General features: G+C 35.8%; 1 long non-coding RNA gene across 2 annotated transcripts in view; it reads right to left on the minus strand.

Moving 5' to 3' along the window:
• Nucleotides 1-16593, minus strand: part of LOC123612629 (uncharacterized) — a 321171-nt gene that overhangs the window by 111273 nt on the left and 193305 nt on the right. For both annotated transcript variants that reach the window (XR_012507672.1, XR_012507671.1), the window contains exon 2: nucleotides 5052-5135. This is a non-coding gene — a long non-coding RNA (uncharacterized LOC123612629). The remainder of the gene's footprint in view (nucleotides 1-5051; nucleotides 5136-16593) is intronic.

Below are 16593 nucleotides of genomic sequence, written 5' to 3' on the forward strand. Positions count from 1 at the left end.
ACGCACTCTTACACCAGATGTCAACAGGCTGGCTGCGTGATGATGTGCTCCTCTGCCCCCTCCCTTCTAAACTCCCAGGGCTGAAAAATTACAACCTAAGGAGACAGTGACCCTCCAGCGTCGCTTCTTTCTGAGAGTTGAGAGAACAGCCTCTGACAACTAGGTGTCTTCTGGAGGCGCAGCACCAAACAGGAGTTGGTAACAGTGGGGGCCAAGGACTCCGTCTTAGGGGTCATCACTCTCTTCTTCAACACACTGGGGGGCACTGACTTATTTTGTTGAAGTGTATCGTCTACAATAATTTGCAAGAGAGTATTCCATTTAAAATTCTACTAATGATTTATGGCTTTTTCACAAATAGTCATTTATACTCACTATTGTTATATATGCACATAACTTTTATCTCACACTTAACTATGCAAGAAATTTAACACCCTTATTTCTTGGGGACTTGGGGTTGTTTTATTTTGATTTGTTTTTCAGTTTCCTGGTCTTTCTTAGGTTTCAATTTTTTTTTTTTTCTGGAGGAAGGAATTCTGATATTTAAAATATGAAAACTTTCAAAGCCAAGATATTTTTATTTTATAATTGCTACTGTAATCATAGTTTAATCAATTACTTATATTTACCTTAGCAATATTTCTCCTATGAGTGGTTTAGTTCTTTTATTCAGTTGTCCTTTGTGCTCTGTTGGCCTCAATGCTTAATAACTAATCACTACCATTGACTGAGTGCTAGAATATGCCAGTCACTATTGTAAATGCTTTCAGTGCATCAAATTGCTTAATCTTCTCAACACCATAATGAGGTTGGTATTTAATAACCCTTAAGGATAAGAAATTGGTGGCTTAGAAAGGTTAAGTAAGTTGCCTAATGTCATGAAGCTATTAAGGAAATCAAGGTTTAAATTCAGATAGTGCAATTCCAATGTTAAATTCAATGGAAAAAAGAGGGACAATGACATAACTATCATATAACATTCATTTAACAATACGAATGTGTTTCTAAATATATTTAAGCAACAACCTATAAAACTAGAGGATTAAAATGAGTGAAACTAGAAAATATAATTGGATAATTTAATATTATGCCAATCTCAGAAAGTTATAAAGCCCTCCAAAAAGGGTTAGACGTCAGTGATCTCAATACAATTAGTAAGTCTGAGGTATTAAATGCACATAAAGAGAGAAGTCTGTATCCTACAAACAAGCAATATGAATTGCTTTGGAGCAGAAGCAGAACAGTTAGAATAGCTAATAGGCTACAAAGGCAAACTCAAAACATTCCAAAGGATCAATAATACATTGATTATGTTCTCTGTCAAAATGCAATAGAAGTATGAATTAATACAAAAATAAAAGCTAAAAATTACATACAACTGAAATTAGTTATCTTACCAAATTATCTTTGTCTTACAGGAGGAAGCGAGGAAGGAATATTTGAATTCAGAATTTGTATGTGAAAGAAGTAATTCTAGCCTTAAATAGATTGATTTTAAAAATAAGAAATGATTTAAAAAAATAAGTGAAATATCCAACCTGAAATTGGAAGACAATCAAGAGAGGATGCCAGAGAGACAACAAAGAAAAAAGTAACAAAATAAAGGTTAAAAAAAAGAGAGGGATTTGGTTATCCTTCAATAGAAAATCTATATAAAAGTTTAACAAAATCAAAACCTAGTTTCCTGAAAGGATTTATAAGATAGATGAACCTTTGACAAGACTAACCAAAAAAATAGAAGAGAAGACATTATTGCAAAAAATACAGAATGAAAAGGGGAACTATGAATCAAAGAGAAATATAATAATAATAAAAGGAATAATGAACAAAACTACTCTAATAAATTTCTATAGATAAATCTGTAGAAAAATACAAAATGCCAAAACTGAGAGAGCACTGAGAAAATATAACCCTCCTACACAGCTGGTGGGAGTGTAAATTGGTGCAGTCACTATGGAGAACAGTACGGAAATTCCTTTAAAAATTAAAAATAGAGTTACCATATGATCTGGCAATCCCACTTCTGGGCATATATTTTGAAAAAACTGTAATTCAAAAAGATAACATGTACCCCAATGTTCCGAGCAGCATTATTTACAATAGCCAAGGCATGGAAGCAACCTAAATGCCCATCAACAGACGACTGGATAAAGAAGAATGGATAAAGAAGATATATATACAATGGGATATTACTCAGCCATAAAAAAGAATGAAATAATGCCATTTGCAGCAACATGGATGGAACTAGAGATTACCCTACTAAGTGAAGTCAGACAGAGAAAGACAAGCATCATTGGTATCACTTATTTGTGAAAGCTAAATAAATGATACAAAGGAACTTATTTACAAAACAGAAACAGACTCCGACATAGAAAACAAACTTATGGGGAAAGAGGGTGGAGGAGGGATAAATTATGAGTTTGGGATTAACACATACACACTACTAAATATAAAACAGATAACCAACAAAGACTACTGTATAGCACAGGGAACTATACTCATAATCTGTTAATAACCTACAATGGAAAAGAATCTGAAAAAGAATATAACTGAATCGCTTTGCTGTACACCTGAAACTAACACAACATTGTAAATCAACTATACTTACAATTAAAAAGAATACTGGCCCAAACATGTATAGAATCTCAAATTAACTCTAAATTGTTTTTTATTGGAAATTTTATCAAGAAATTCACCTTCCAAAAATGCCAGTGAGTATGTAAACTGGAACTGCTATTTGGGAAAGCAATATGGAAGTACCCACAATTTCTACTCATAGGTTTTAAATCCCAAATAGACTCTCACACAGGTTCAAATGTGTGAGACAGACAACAGGAGCATGAAGCACAGGGACAGAACTTTAAATACACTGAATTATTCTTGCATCCCTGGGATAAATCCCACTTAGTCATAGTGTATAATCCTGTTAATGTGTTCCTTAATTCAACTTGCTAATATTTTATTGAAAAATTTTGCATCTATATTCACCAGGGATATTTCTTGTATCATCATAGAATGAGTTGGTAAATGTTGCCATGTTCCTTCCTCTTCAATTTTTGGAAGAGTTTGAGAAGGACAGACTAATTTTTCTTCAAATTTTTGGTAGGTTTCACCAGGGAAGCTATCTGGTCCTGGTATTTCTTTGTGTTAGGAGGTTTTTGGTTACTGATTCAATCTCTTTCCTAATTATTGGTATGTTTAGATTTTCTATTTCTTCCTCATTCAGTCTTGGTAGGTTGTATATTTCTAGCACTTTATCCATTTATTCTAGATTATCTAATTTGTTGGCATGTAATGGTTCACTGCAGTCTCTCACAACCCTATATATTTCTGTACTATTAGTTGTATTATCTTCCATGTCTGATTTTATTTCAGTCTTTTTTTTTTTTTTTTTTACTCTGGCTAAAGGTTTGTTGATTTTATTATGTTTTGGAAAAAACTAACCCTTAGTCTTATTGATCTTTTCTACTGTTTTTCTCGTCCCTATTTATTTCCACCCTGTTCTTTAATTCCTTCTTTCCATCAACTTTGGTGTTAGACTATTAGCAACTATGAGAAAGAAGTATCAAGCTGGAGGCATCGCATGGCTTGATTTTAAACTATACTACAAAGATATAGTAATTAAAACAGTATGGTACTGGTATAAAAATAGACACATAGACCAATGGAACAGAACAAAGAGCCCAGAATTAAAGCCCACATCTGTGGACAATTAATACCTGAAAAGGAAGCCAAGAATGCCCAGGGGGAAAAGGACAGTCTCTTAAAAAAATTGTACTGAGAAAATTAGATAAACACATGCAGAAAACTGAAATTGAATCTCTATCTTACACTACTCACAAAAATTAACCTGAAGTGGATCAAAGTCCTAAACATAAGATCTGATACCTTAAAACTCCTAGATCAAAAAAATAGGGAAGCATGTACTCAACACTGGTCTCAGCAATGATATGTTGGATATAACATCAAAAGCACAAAACAACAGAAGTAAAAATCAATATATGGGACTACGTCAAACATAAAAGCTTCTGCACTCCAAAAGAAGTAACAAACAAAATGAAAAAGCAACCTACCAAATGGGAGAAAATATTTGTAAACCGTATATCCAGTAAGAGGTTAACATCCAAAATATATAAACAACTCATACAATTCAATATCAAAAACACGAACAACCCAATTAAAGATGGACAGAAGTGCTGAATGGGTATTTTCCCAAAGATATACAAATGGTCAACAGGCACATGAAAGAATGCAAAATATCACTTCATCATCAGAGAAATGCAAATCAAAACCACAATGAGATATCACCACATAGATGCTACAATGGCAAACATATGGTAATATACAAATGCATCAAATCAACATGTTGCTTACCTTAAACTTCCACAGTGCTGTATGTCAAATGTTTCAATTACAAATAAAAGACACAGGACACAGGGATAAGGACTAAAAGCAAACATTGGTTGAAATTTTAAAAGATTCTGACACACTGAAATATAATGGACAATATATAACATCTGAATATATACTTCAACCAGAAAGAATTGATCAGTCTTGAAATCTGCAAACATTATAAACAGTGCACATATTTTCTCAAGCTAATATAGAGCATTTAAAAATATGAATCAAATATCCTGCCACAAAGGAAATCTCATCAAATAGGTAGGAAGGAAGAAAGGAAGGAAGGGAGGGAAGAAAGAGAATGTTCACACCACACTAGCCCCACATTAAAAGCTAATAAAATAAATGATAAAATTAACCATTTTTTAGAAAAGTGAAAAGATGAAAATATAGACAAAATAATAGACCAAACTAGGAATGAGAAAGATATGCGTTTTTGAAAAAAGAAAAACAAACAAAGACAAACTTTTAAGAAGTGTATAACTCCATGATGATAAATTTGAAAGCACGGATAAATTTGAAATGCCCACTTTTCTGGCAAACTTTTATCTATCGAATATATTCATCAGGGTAAATGATGTTACCTTCTGTAGAAAGCAATGCAAAACCGCTCAGTGGCTCAAAACAATAAAAGTTTGTTTCTTACTCACAGCAAACCGGATGTGAGTTGGCTGAGTCCTGGGCAGCTTTTCTTTGGACAGTGACTTCAGCATCCTTCCTCCACTTGCAGCCATCTAGACAAGAAAGAAGATAACCCTGAAAGTCACACAGACCATTTTCAGGCAGTCATGGAAGTAGCACACATTATTTCCATCCACATTCCACTGACCTAACTGTAAGGCCACTAATTGCAAGGGAGGCTGAGCAAAGCAGGCATCCCCTGTTCCCCGAGAGAAAGCCAGCATTACTCTTTCTGCCACATCAGCAGTGACTCGTGATGAAGCAGCCAGGATGGATGAGCTGTTAACTATGAACGACCCTCAAATTATTATACAAGAATCTTCTCCCCAAAAGTTCTGGGGGAAATTTCATCTTTTTGGTGAATTCATTCAAATGTCCAAGAAGCAGTTCCCCTCCACACCCTATGAAATGCCAGAATATTAAAAAAAAAAAAAAAAAAAAAGGAAACTACTCAATGTATTTTACGAAGCGAATTTAACATTGATTTCCACTGTGAAAGACAACAGTGTCTCAGCTGTCTTATCTGCAAAGTGGGGGTAACAACAATATTCCCAGGGTTGGAGTTACTGAGAGGATTAAATGAATTATGTAAAATGCTCAAATAATAAATGACACACTTGGTAAAAACTATGTTTCTATTATTATCCTGCCACAAGTAATAGATCAATAATCTCAATTTAAATAAAATTCCAATTGTAAATAAAGTTATGCTAAACTGTATTCAAGAGCATTGTAAGAAAATTATCTGTGAGAGTAAATTTCTCCTAGGAACACAGATTTAATATTAGGAAGTCCATTAATAAAATGTATGACATTGATATACAAAATTTAAATGATTCTCTCATTGGGTGCTACAAATTGTGAAATTCCACAAACATGCCAGGTAAAAGTTTAGAGAAAATAAGGAATAAATCAGTAGCTCTCATCACAAGAAAAGATCCCTTTAAAATGAGGAAAAAGGGAAAATGTCCTGCTTTCCGCAATACTTAATACTTTTCTAGAATTTTTTTCTAGAATTTTTCCTTGCTTTTTTAAAATTGTTTTTTAAAAGTAAAGTTGATTTACAGTATTGTATTAGTTTTAGGTGTACAACATAGTGATTCAAAATTTTATTAGATTATACACCATTTAAAGTTTCTTTTCTGAAATTTTAAAAGAATTCAGTAACGCATGAATCAAAGAAAAAAGGGGTGGGTTCTCTTCTTCACTCATAAAAATTACTAAAGTAGCAGCAAATTTACAAAACAGTCATTTTGTCATTTTATACAACCAATAAAATTGATAGCTATGAGAATTATGGGAAAATATGGGTCTAGAATGTAATATGAAATAGGAAAGCAATATATAAAGTTATACTTCAATAATTTAAAAGAATAGCTTTTATCTCTGGAGCAATAATTTTCAATCTAAGTAGTCTTGCAACATTTATAACAAAAATTGAACTACTTTTCAAGTACCTACAGAGCTAGTCACTCCAGAAATAATAACAATAGCTAACATTGTATATCACTTACTAAACAACATTTTTACATACAGTATGTCATTTATTCTTCACAGAGGGCTTTTTAAAGGTAACAAAGCGCATTAGCAGGGCCTGGAATTAAACCCAGTCTCCACATGTTCTGTGGCAGAAAGATCTAGCTGCCTACCCATATTCCATAGATGAGGTAATCAAATTTTAGCATAAGCATAGGACAATGATATTTTAAAATATGTAAAACAACCTTAATTGCCTTTGTCCTGTTCCCAACCTTTATTGTATGAGAAAGTTATAGCTCTTCAAAACACCTATGGGAAAAAATGAAGTTGCATCTGATCACAAGCTTATTAGACATTCTTCTCTCGGCCTCATCACTTCAAGTAAGGGACTGACTTAAAAAAAAAAAAAAAGAAAAATAGAAAAAAAAAATCCCAGCAGTGCTAAGTCACCCATAACTATAGCTTCAATTATCATACTACCCCAAGATCCCAGATACATTTTACCAGCATAGGCCACTCCTGAACATTCATACCCAACTGCTTACTGATATTTCAACATAAAACTCTGAAGCATAAAACTCAGCTTGCTCAAAGCAGAATTCAGAAACTTCCCTTCAGACCCAACTACCTTAACTCTTTCTGTCACAGTACTTATTTCCTGTTGAGTTAGGCAAGCCAACAACTTAGGGGTCAATGTACCACAATCTCCCTAACTTCCCACACCCCCTCTGTGACCAAGGATTATCTGTTTAAGCTTCTAGGTATCTCTCAGATTTGCCCACCTTTTCTTTCTCACCTCTAGTACCCAGGTCTACACAAGTTGCATAGAGATAGCTCCTTTGTGTGTGTGTGTGTGATTTCAAGTTTATAGTAATCTTATTATTAACAGCTGTCAGTCTTGAACATCCTTGTTTCCCTTCTCTTCAGTAGTATCCACAGTAACGTGTTTTTATAAATCTCTAATTTTTTTTTCATGTTTTATTGAGTTATAGTCATTTTACAATGTCAAATTCCAGTGTAGAGCACAATTTTTCAGTTATACATGAACACTGTCACATTTTTTTCACTGTGAGCTACCACAAGATCTTGCATATATTTCCTTGTGCTATACAGTATAATCTTGTTTATCTATTCTACATTTTGAAATCCCAGTCTGTCCCTTCCCAATCCCCACCCCCCTTGGCAACCACAAGTTTGTATTCTATCTCTATGAGTCTGTTTCTGTTTTGCACTTTTTTTTTTTTTTAGATTCCACATATGAGCAATTTAATATGGTATTTTTCTTTCTCTTTCTGGCTTACTTCACTTAGAATGACATTCTCCGGGGACATCCATGTTGCTGCAAACGGGATTATGTTGTCGGTTTTTATGGCTGAATAGTATTCCATTGTATAAATACACCGCCTCTTCTTTATCCTGTTTAACAGACATTTAGGCTGTTTAACAGACATCTGTTTAACAGACATTTAGGCTGTTTCCATGTCTTGGCTACTGTAAATAGTGCTGCTATGAACATTGGGGTGCAGGTGTCATCCTGAAGTAGGGTTCCCTCTGGATACAAGCCCAGGAACGGGATTCCTGGGTCATATGGTAAGTCTATTCCTAGTCTTTTGAGGAATCTCCACACTGTTTTCCATAGTGGCTGCACCAATCTGCATTCCCACCAGCAGTGCAGGAGGGTTCCCTTTTCTCCACAGCCTCTCCAGCATCTGTCGTTTGTGGATTTTTGAATGATGGCCATTCAGACTGGTGTGAGGTGATACCTCCTTGTAGTTTTGATTTGCATTTCTCTGATAATTAGTGATATTGAGCATTTTTTCATGTGCCTATTGATCATCTGTATGTCTTCCTTGGAGAATTGCTTGTTTAGGTCTTCTGCCCATTTTTGGATTGGGTTGTTTGTTTTTTTCTTATTAAGTCGTATGAGCTGCTTATATACTCTGGAGATCAAGCCTTTGTCGGTTTCATTTGCAAATATTTTCTCCCGTTTTGTAGGTTGTCTTTTTGTTTTACTTATGGTTTCCTTTGCTGTGCAGAAGCTAAGTTTGTTTATTCTTACTTTTATTTCTATTGATGGGTAGACTGCTCTAGGAGAACATTTTTGAGATGTATGTCAGATAATGTTTTGCCTATATTTTCTTCTAGGAGGTTTATTTTATCTTGTCTTATGTTTAAGTCTTTGATCCATTTTGAGTTGATTTTTGTGTATGGTGTAAGGGAGTGTTCTAGCTTCATTGCTTTACATGCTGCTGTCCAGTTTTCCCAACACCATTTGCTGAAGAGACTGTCTTTATTCCATTGTATATTCTTGCCTCCTTTGTTGAAGATTAGTTGACCAAAAGTTTGTGGATTCATTTCCGGGCTCTCTATTCTGTTCCATTGGTCCATGTGTCTGTTTTTGTGCTGATACCATGCTGTCTTGATGACTGTACCTCTGTAGTATTGTCTGAAGTCTGGTAGAGTTATTCCTCCAGCCTCTTTCTTTTTCTTCAGTAATGCTTTGGTAATTCTAGGTCTTTTGTGGTTCCATGGAAATTTTATTATGATTTGTTCTAGTTCTGTGAAATATGTCCTGGGTAATTTGATAGGGATTGCATTAAATCTGTACATTGCCTTGGACAGTATGACCATTTTAACAATGTTGATTCTTCCGATCCAGGAGCATGGGACATCTTTCCATTTTTTAAAGTCTTCTTTAATTTCCTTAATCAGTATTTTATAGTTTTCTGTGTATAAGTCTTTCACCTCCTTGGTTAGATTTATTCTTAGGTATTTTATTACTCTGGGTGCTATTTTAAAGGGGATTATTTCCTTACCTTCTTTTTCTGTTGATTCATCATTAGTGTAAAGAAATGCAACTGATTTTTGAACATTAATCTTGTAACCTGCTACCTTGCTGAATGATTATTTCTAGTAGTTTGTGTGTGGACCTTTTAGGGTTTTCTATATCTAGTATCATGTCATCTGCATATAGTGATACTTTTACCTCTTCTTTTCCAATTTGGATCCCTTTTATTTCTCTCTTGCCTGATTGCTATGTCTAGGACTTCCAGGACTATGCTGAATAGGAGTGGTGATAGTAAGCAGCCTTGTCTTGTCCCAGACTTTAGTGGGAAGCTTTTGAGTTTTTCACCATTGAGTACTATCCTGGCTGTAGGTTTGTCATATATAGCTTTTATGATGTTGAGATATGTTCCCTCTATACCCACTTTGGTGAGAGTTTTTATTTGAATTTTATCAAATGCATCTATTGAGATGATCATGTGGTTTTTGTCCTTTCTCTTGTTGATGTGATAAATTACACTGATTGGTTTGCATATGTTGAACCACCCTTGTGTCCCTGCGATGAACCCCACTTGATCATGATGTATAATCTTTTTTATGTGCTGTTGGATTCTGTTTGCTAATATTTTGGTAAGGATTTTTCCATGTATGTTCATCAGTGACATTGGTCTGTAATTCTCTTTTTTGGTGATGTCTTTGCCTGGTTTTGGTATCAGGGTGATAGTGGCTTCATAGAATGAGTTTGGGAGTATTCCCTCCTTTTAAATTCTTCTGGAAGAGTTTGAGAAGGACTGGTATGAGTTCTTCTTTGTATGTTTGTAGAATTCCCCACGAAGCCGTCCAGTCCTGGGCTTTTATTTGTAGGGAGGTTTTTTATTGCTAATTCGCTTATTTCTTATTTTCTACTCAGTCTTACTATCTTGTCTCAAATCTTCTTTATCAGGAAACTTATCTGATAAGATAGTTTCCTCAATGTCTCAATAAAATATTTTTATTTATTCCTGATAATCTGACATTTCCTCTTAATCTACCTCATCGTGTCATATGGTTCTCTACATAGCACTAAATCATAGTGGCAATTTTATGTTTGTGTGATTATTTGGTTAATAATTAACTGTGCCCTCTCCCAAAATACACCCTAGATGCTCTGACATGAATTTTATCTGTTCTGCTCATTATTACGTTCCTATGCAGTAGTTGCTCATACAGGCATATATGTGGAAAGAGACATAATAAATGAATGAATAACTAAATATTCTAAATTATTATTTTAGATAAATTCTTAAATATTAATAATGAGTGATAGGGTAATGGATTATATTTCCCTTATTTTACTCCTCTGTTTCATATTTCCTACAACTAGCATTCATAGTAATTTTTAAAGATATCTTTTTTTTTAATCTTGAAAAGCATAGACAATTGAATTCTGTCAGGTAGGTAAGAAGTCTTAATTGAACCAATAATACTATCTCTTATTTTTTGATAGCAGTGGCCTTTGCAAAGGCTAAAGCATTCACAGAAGAACTGAGTGACCAGAAAAGTCCACAAAAACTTATTTTTCCCAAGATAATAAATATCTGTTACCTAGTCCTGAGCTGGAAATAGAGAACTCCAGTTATTCTCAAGCAAAACTTACAGCTTCTGCACGTGCCCTAGAGTGTATTTTTATCCAACATCATCATCAAGAGAGAAAAGAAAAGGACTCCTTCAGGAATAAAAGATACATGTAAAGCTTCACATAGTGCTTAGTGAGACTGAGATCCTGTCTGAATACACAGTTTAAAATGCCCCTTTATTTAACCCTTCCCTGGGGAATTTCCTTTTGCATTTAATGCCAAGTAGCTTGTTCTTTTTTCATATATGGGGCTCCTGTGCTAAGATTTTGTTGCTGATTTTGACTTTTGCTTTTCTGTTCTGATCCGTGTCCCTCTTACTAACTGCAGTGTAGTCTTGACATAACAAGCATCTATTTCAGACACTCAGTAAAAGCTTTTTACATGCTTATTCACCCAATACTTAATTATCCATTTAAGAAAAAAAGCATCCCACAAGAGTGCTAACTTTTTTTATGTGTCGACAGTTGCTTTGAGGATCTACAGCATTTGTGATTGTTATTATTAAACAGGATCTGACTTCCTGAAAATGTTTTTAAAATGTTAAACAATTCTATGAATCTTGGTGGAGAAAACTAAGTGATTCAGATAAATCTCACCCTTCCTTGGGTATTGTGTGGGAAGGTTCCTTATCTGTTTTAATGATTTTATGTTTTTGCTCCTGAAATTAGATAAATTAAGGTCATTTCACTTTTGTTGGTATTTTAAAACTGTTTGGACAAAACATCTCAAATCTCATTGTCAGAGATACGAAGATTTTTTTAGGCTGGGGTTGTTGTTGTCATTGTTTAATTGTTCTGTGTGGTTGTTTGATTTCAGTGGTTTTGAGATGCTAGACATTAAGTTAGCTATTTCCCGAAACAGAAGTGAATCTTAACACTTCTCTGCAGCTGTAGAGTCCACGGCACCCCAAAGTGTCGGGATTCCCTGCGACTGACAGAATGTAAGAGGATGAGGAAGAGCTTTGGCGCCTGCAGACTCAAGCTCAAAGTCTTGCTCAGCATTAACTGTGTGAACCTGAATGACCATTTAACCTCTGAGTTTCAATTTCCACTTCTGTAAATAGAACATAATAACCCATCTCCCCAGTTTGTTTTGAGAACTGATTAAGAAAAAAGCCATACAATGCCCTCTGGCACAAAACAGACATTAATATTAGCTCCCTTCCCCCCTTTTCTGAAAACTATATTCAATTTTAAATAGCATTTCAATAAAAGATTTTATGAGATTTTTGAGTAGGGATTTAAATACATTTTTGTTGATTGTTTTATAAAAAACTATTTTGGTTCAACGTTAACAAGCAATGGCAAGATAGAAATGTTAGGAGCACTGTTTAAAGAACATTCTGTGATTGGAGCCGTGTCATAAATGATGTAGGAAGCTTGACAATGAGGGTGTGTGAAGTATATGATGAGAGCTACCAGTCCTGGAGAACAGAGCACGACACTTGCTAAATGTCACCTCAGGGAAAAATACCACCCGACATTTGGAGAATGGCTTTTCATTTAACATCATGCAGAGAGTTGCCAAAGTTCTACTGTGTCTTTCCCGAAGAAACACAGACGAACACGGTGAACAAATGTCTAACAAAACTTCAACAGCTAATTAAGTTATCCATTGAATAAATACAAACATGACTATTTCTTCATACTGGAAATATTAAGTCCTTTTTTGTTGATTTTTAAAAAAAATCAGTGTGTGGCTCTGATGACTCTTTCATATATATTTACTATTTAGAGAAAAAAAATTGTACTGGAATCTGCCACTATGCAAGTGAGAGCATTCAAAGTCCTGAGACAGACATCTTTTTAGCAAAGATGATTTTTTTTCTGGACTCCATGGTTGCTCAGTGAACACACTATTTTGAAGATAAAATTGAACATCCTTCCCACTGGAAAGCCGGGTCCCTATTAATGTTCATGCCTCCCTGCTGGAGGAGGAATTCCACATATTCCTGCCAAATAAACATGGTCTCCTTTGAAACAGATAAAACCAGGCTGAGATAAGAAATCTACAGAAAGCACTCTGTTAGCCCTCTCTTCCCTTCAACAGAGACCTCCATCATTATTAAGGAACCCAGTGACACCTCAGATTCACCAATCTCTCCAGTTTTCTGGAGGGCATGGTCCTCTGACCTGTCACACTAAGTGTTTGAAGGAATTCTTTTCCTTTAGACTTTCTGCCACTGTCAGTCTTCATGTGAAGCTTTCACTTATTTTTGAATGAGAGAAAAAGCAAGCTTTCAGAGAATAAATGACTTTCAAATGTCCTCATGATACTATAAACATCTTTCTGAACTGATAAAATGTCTAAATAGGAATTGAATTACAGCTCTGTCCTCAGCCTGGAACGCCCTTGCCTTCATCCTTTCTCATTGAGCCAGTTTCTAGTGATCCTCCTTTAACTCAAATCCAAAAGTCACATTTTTAGAGCACATGCTTAGCCTGGATGAGGTCCTGAGTTCAATTCCCAGTACCTCCATTAAAAGCAAATAAACAAATAAACCTACTTACCACATCACCCCAAAAAATAAATAAATAAAATGGACTCTCAAGTCTGTTCATTTCCCAAAAGTCACAATTCCATAGAAAACCACGGGATCCCCCAGCATATACACATACAGATGCCCCTTTTCTATCCTATGCATGTGTTTACTTATCCACTTCCATCATTAAACCTGTATTTCTGTATCCTGAAGGTTTGGAAGCTCAAAGTTTCTTGAATATATTGAGCAAACAATTATCAAATGAACAAGCCAAAGCTTCCCTTTGATGCAGGTGCACAGAGGACAGGACTCGGAAAGCCTCAGAAATCCATACTGTGCTGCATCCAAGTACAGTATCCAGAGGCGACCTGACGAATGTCCTCTGAGAGGTGTCCTGAGACGCACTATTTGGCAGCCAGAAATATAAAACTCTAATATGAGTCATATGTTTTAAGAGTTTTCTCTCTCTATTATTTCCATGGTTCTTTGGACAAGTCAAGTTCATTCAAATCTCTAGCTGCCAATGTAGTAACCTTTTGATTCCAAATGTGTGACCCCTAGTCCTTCAGGATGATTCTCTGTCACCGGAGAAGAGAAGAGAAGTCTGAGAGCTCCGGAGGCCGCTGGCATCTCAAGTCCAGCTGGGGTGAAGGAGCGAGATGGAAGAGAAAGAAAACCTTGACTGCCTTTCTTCTGTCAAAGTTACACATAGTTTGTCCAGTCTGTGGTCCACACTGGGTATAAGAATACATCCTCCACGGACTGGCTACTTCCCTAGTGACAGCTTATTTATCAGGTTGGTTTTTGATCTCTAAATCACGATACTATCTTAGTGATAGGCAAATTTGATCCAATGAATATAATGAGGTACATGGTAAATACTGATGAGTTTGGTGATATATCAACTAATTCTTGTTATTTTTGTTAATAATGGCTTTGAAATTTGCTTTTTCTTAAGTTGTATTATCACTGCTTCTAGTCTAGAATATGGTAATAGTACTGCTGCCAGAGAATAAATTCTTGCCTTGTGCAGGCAAGAATTCAAGAGCCAGGCGTAGGAAAGTGAAAGCAAGTTTATTCAGGGAAATATACACTCTGCAAATAGAGCCCAGACCATCTCAGAAGGCAAGAGAGAGAGCAATCACGAGGAGCAGGGCTGTTAGTTTTTATGGGCTCGGTACTGTCATATATTAATGAGTAGGAGGATTATTCCACTATGTTGGGGAAAGGGTGAGGATTCCTAGGAATTGAGCCCCACCTACTTCTTGACCTTTTATGGTCAGCCTAGGAACTGTCAATGGTGTCTGTGGGTGCGCCATGAGCCTTAAGGTCTACTGGAAGTCAAATCTTTCACCATCTTGGTTGTAACCAGTTTGTCCTGTCCTCTATCGCTGTGTCATTCCTTCAGTGGTTGTGCCCTGTTCCCCTCTCTCCTGTCTTGATACTACATTGTTCTCCATATATTGTTTTATTTTGAATCCATCTTGAGGCACTGCCTAGAGCTCCTTGCCTGGAATTCAATACAGGCAGAAATCTGGCCCCACCCTAGTCATAAGTCCATTTTCCACACATTTATTGTTTGCTTTAACCAGGCTGATCTCTTCATTTGTACTCCCTATTCACTCCCCAACACCCATAACTACTATGCCATTTAGTCTGGCCTCTGAGCCTTTGCTCAAAGTGATGTCTCAGCTCACACCACCATCTAATTCTGTTTATTTATCGGGACCAAGTTCCTATCCACTTGGCTCAAACTGGTCCAGACATGTTCAAACACAGTGGTGATAACTGGGAGTTAGAACATTCTGAGACACTGCAGGAGGACCCAGAGGACATTCTGTCCACACAAAGAATGTTGCTAGACTTGCCTATCATGGTCGTGGGAATTCATTTCAGCATCCAAAGGAGGAAACCAAACTTTCTCACATAGATGAAACTACAATATATGGTCTGAAATTGATTACAGTCACAAATCCTGCCAGAGAGCAAAACACTCAATGTCTAAAACAAATATAAATCTAGATAGCTAGCCTGATGAAAATGGGTTTCAGCAGAGGTAATGTGGTCAGGGCAGCTGGGTGCCACAAACGTACAAGGCAGCCCTGCTTGTGTGAACTGACAGTCACCATCCTGGAGTGAGCTCAGTCAAAATGAACCCACCTGCCTCATGCAACGGAGTCTTGGAAACCAAATGCAGCTGATTAATGTACTGTTCTCCATCAAAGAAATAACGTAAGTTTATTTGACAACCAGCTTAATTTCTAAATCTAATAGGAGTCAGAAGTTTCAAGGATTTTCTTTGTTATATCAGTAACATTTTTTGTTCTATTCATGCTCCTTAGCAGCTATGTACCATGGACAAGCTATTCACCTTCCTTCTGCATCAATTCTACTTTTACCCCTGAGATGAAACACGTGGTAATGGAGAAGAGTCCACTTAGGGGCACAAAGGCTGCCCCTTGCCTCTTTTCTTAGATTGTTGTATTAACCAACATCAGCTCTAAGAAATCACATCCAGTCATGAGTCATGATGGGGTCTCCCTACATGTTAACTTCCCAAAAGTCTCCTTCAATTACCCTGAAAGACTGACAAAATTAACCAGTCTGCCTAGTAGAGATTTTCCAGAATATTCCACTTTAACTCCCAGTAAAGACACACTCTTAACATTACCTTCATGTGTAAAATGTCTCTTTTATCTAGTTTTTGATGAAAAATAGCTGACATTTTTGAAAGTGCTGTCTTTTATTCTTCACGATAAAGCATTCTAATTAACTTGATCACCCCCCTGCACACACACAGAAATGCTTATGAGTTTCTATTACTCTTTCCAGTACAATACTGCCTATTTGGTGCACTGAAATTCTGTGTTTATCTTGTCTCTAAAGTGCTTAGGGCTAAGTCTTAATTTTCTATTTTGGGAACTCATCATTCCAGTAATTTTCCAGCAATATAATTGTATTCACAATCTCTTGAATGACTATACTGTTTCACAGAAGCTCCCTGAGTGTGAAGCCAAATGCCCAAATAAACAGCAAGTTAATATTAAAAGTAGAAGTTCTCCATTATAATTTAGTAAGCGTAAAACTCTGCAAAGATTTGTCTACTTCTTAGAAAATAATTTCCTTGGTAAACAATGGTAAGGGATGTCT

The sequence above is a fragment of the Camelus bactrianus genome, chromosome 6 (assembly GCF_048773025.1).
Source record: "Camelus bactrianus isolate YW-2024 breed Bactrian camel chromosome 6, ASM4877302v1, whole genome shotgun sequence".
In the NCBI taxonomy this organism is placed as follows: Eukaryota; Metazoa; Chordata; class Mammalia; order Artiodactyla; family Camelidae; genus Camelus; species Camelus bactrianus.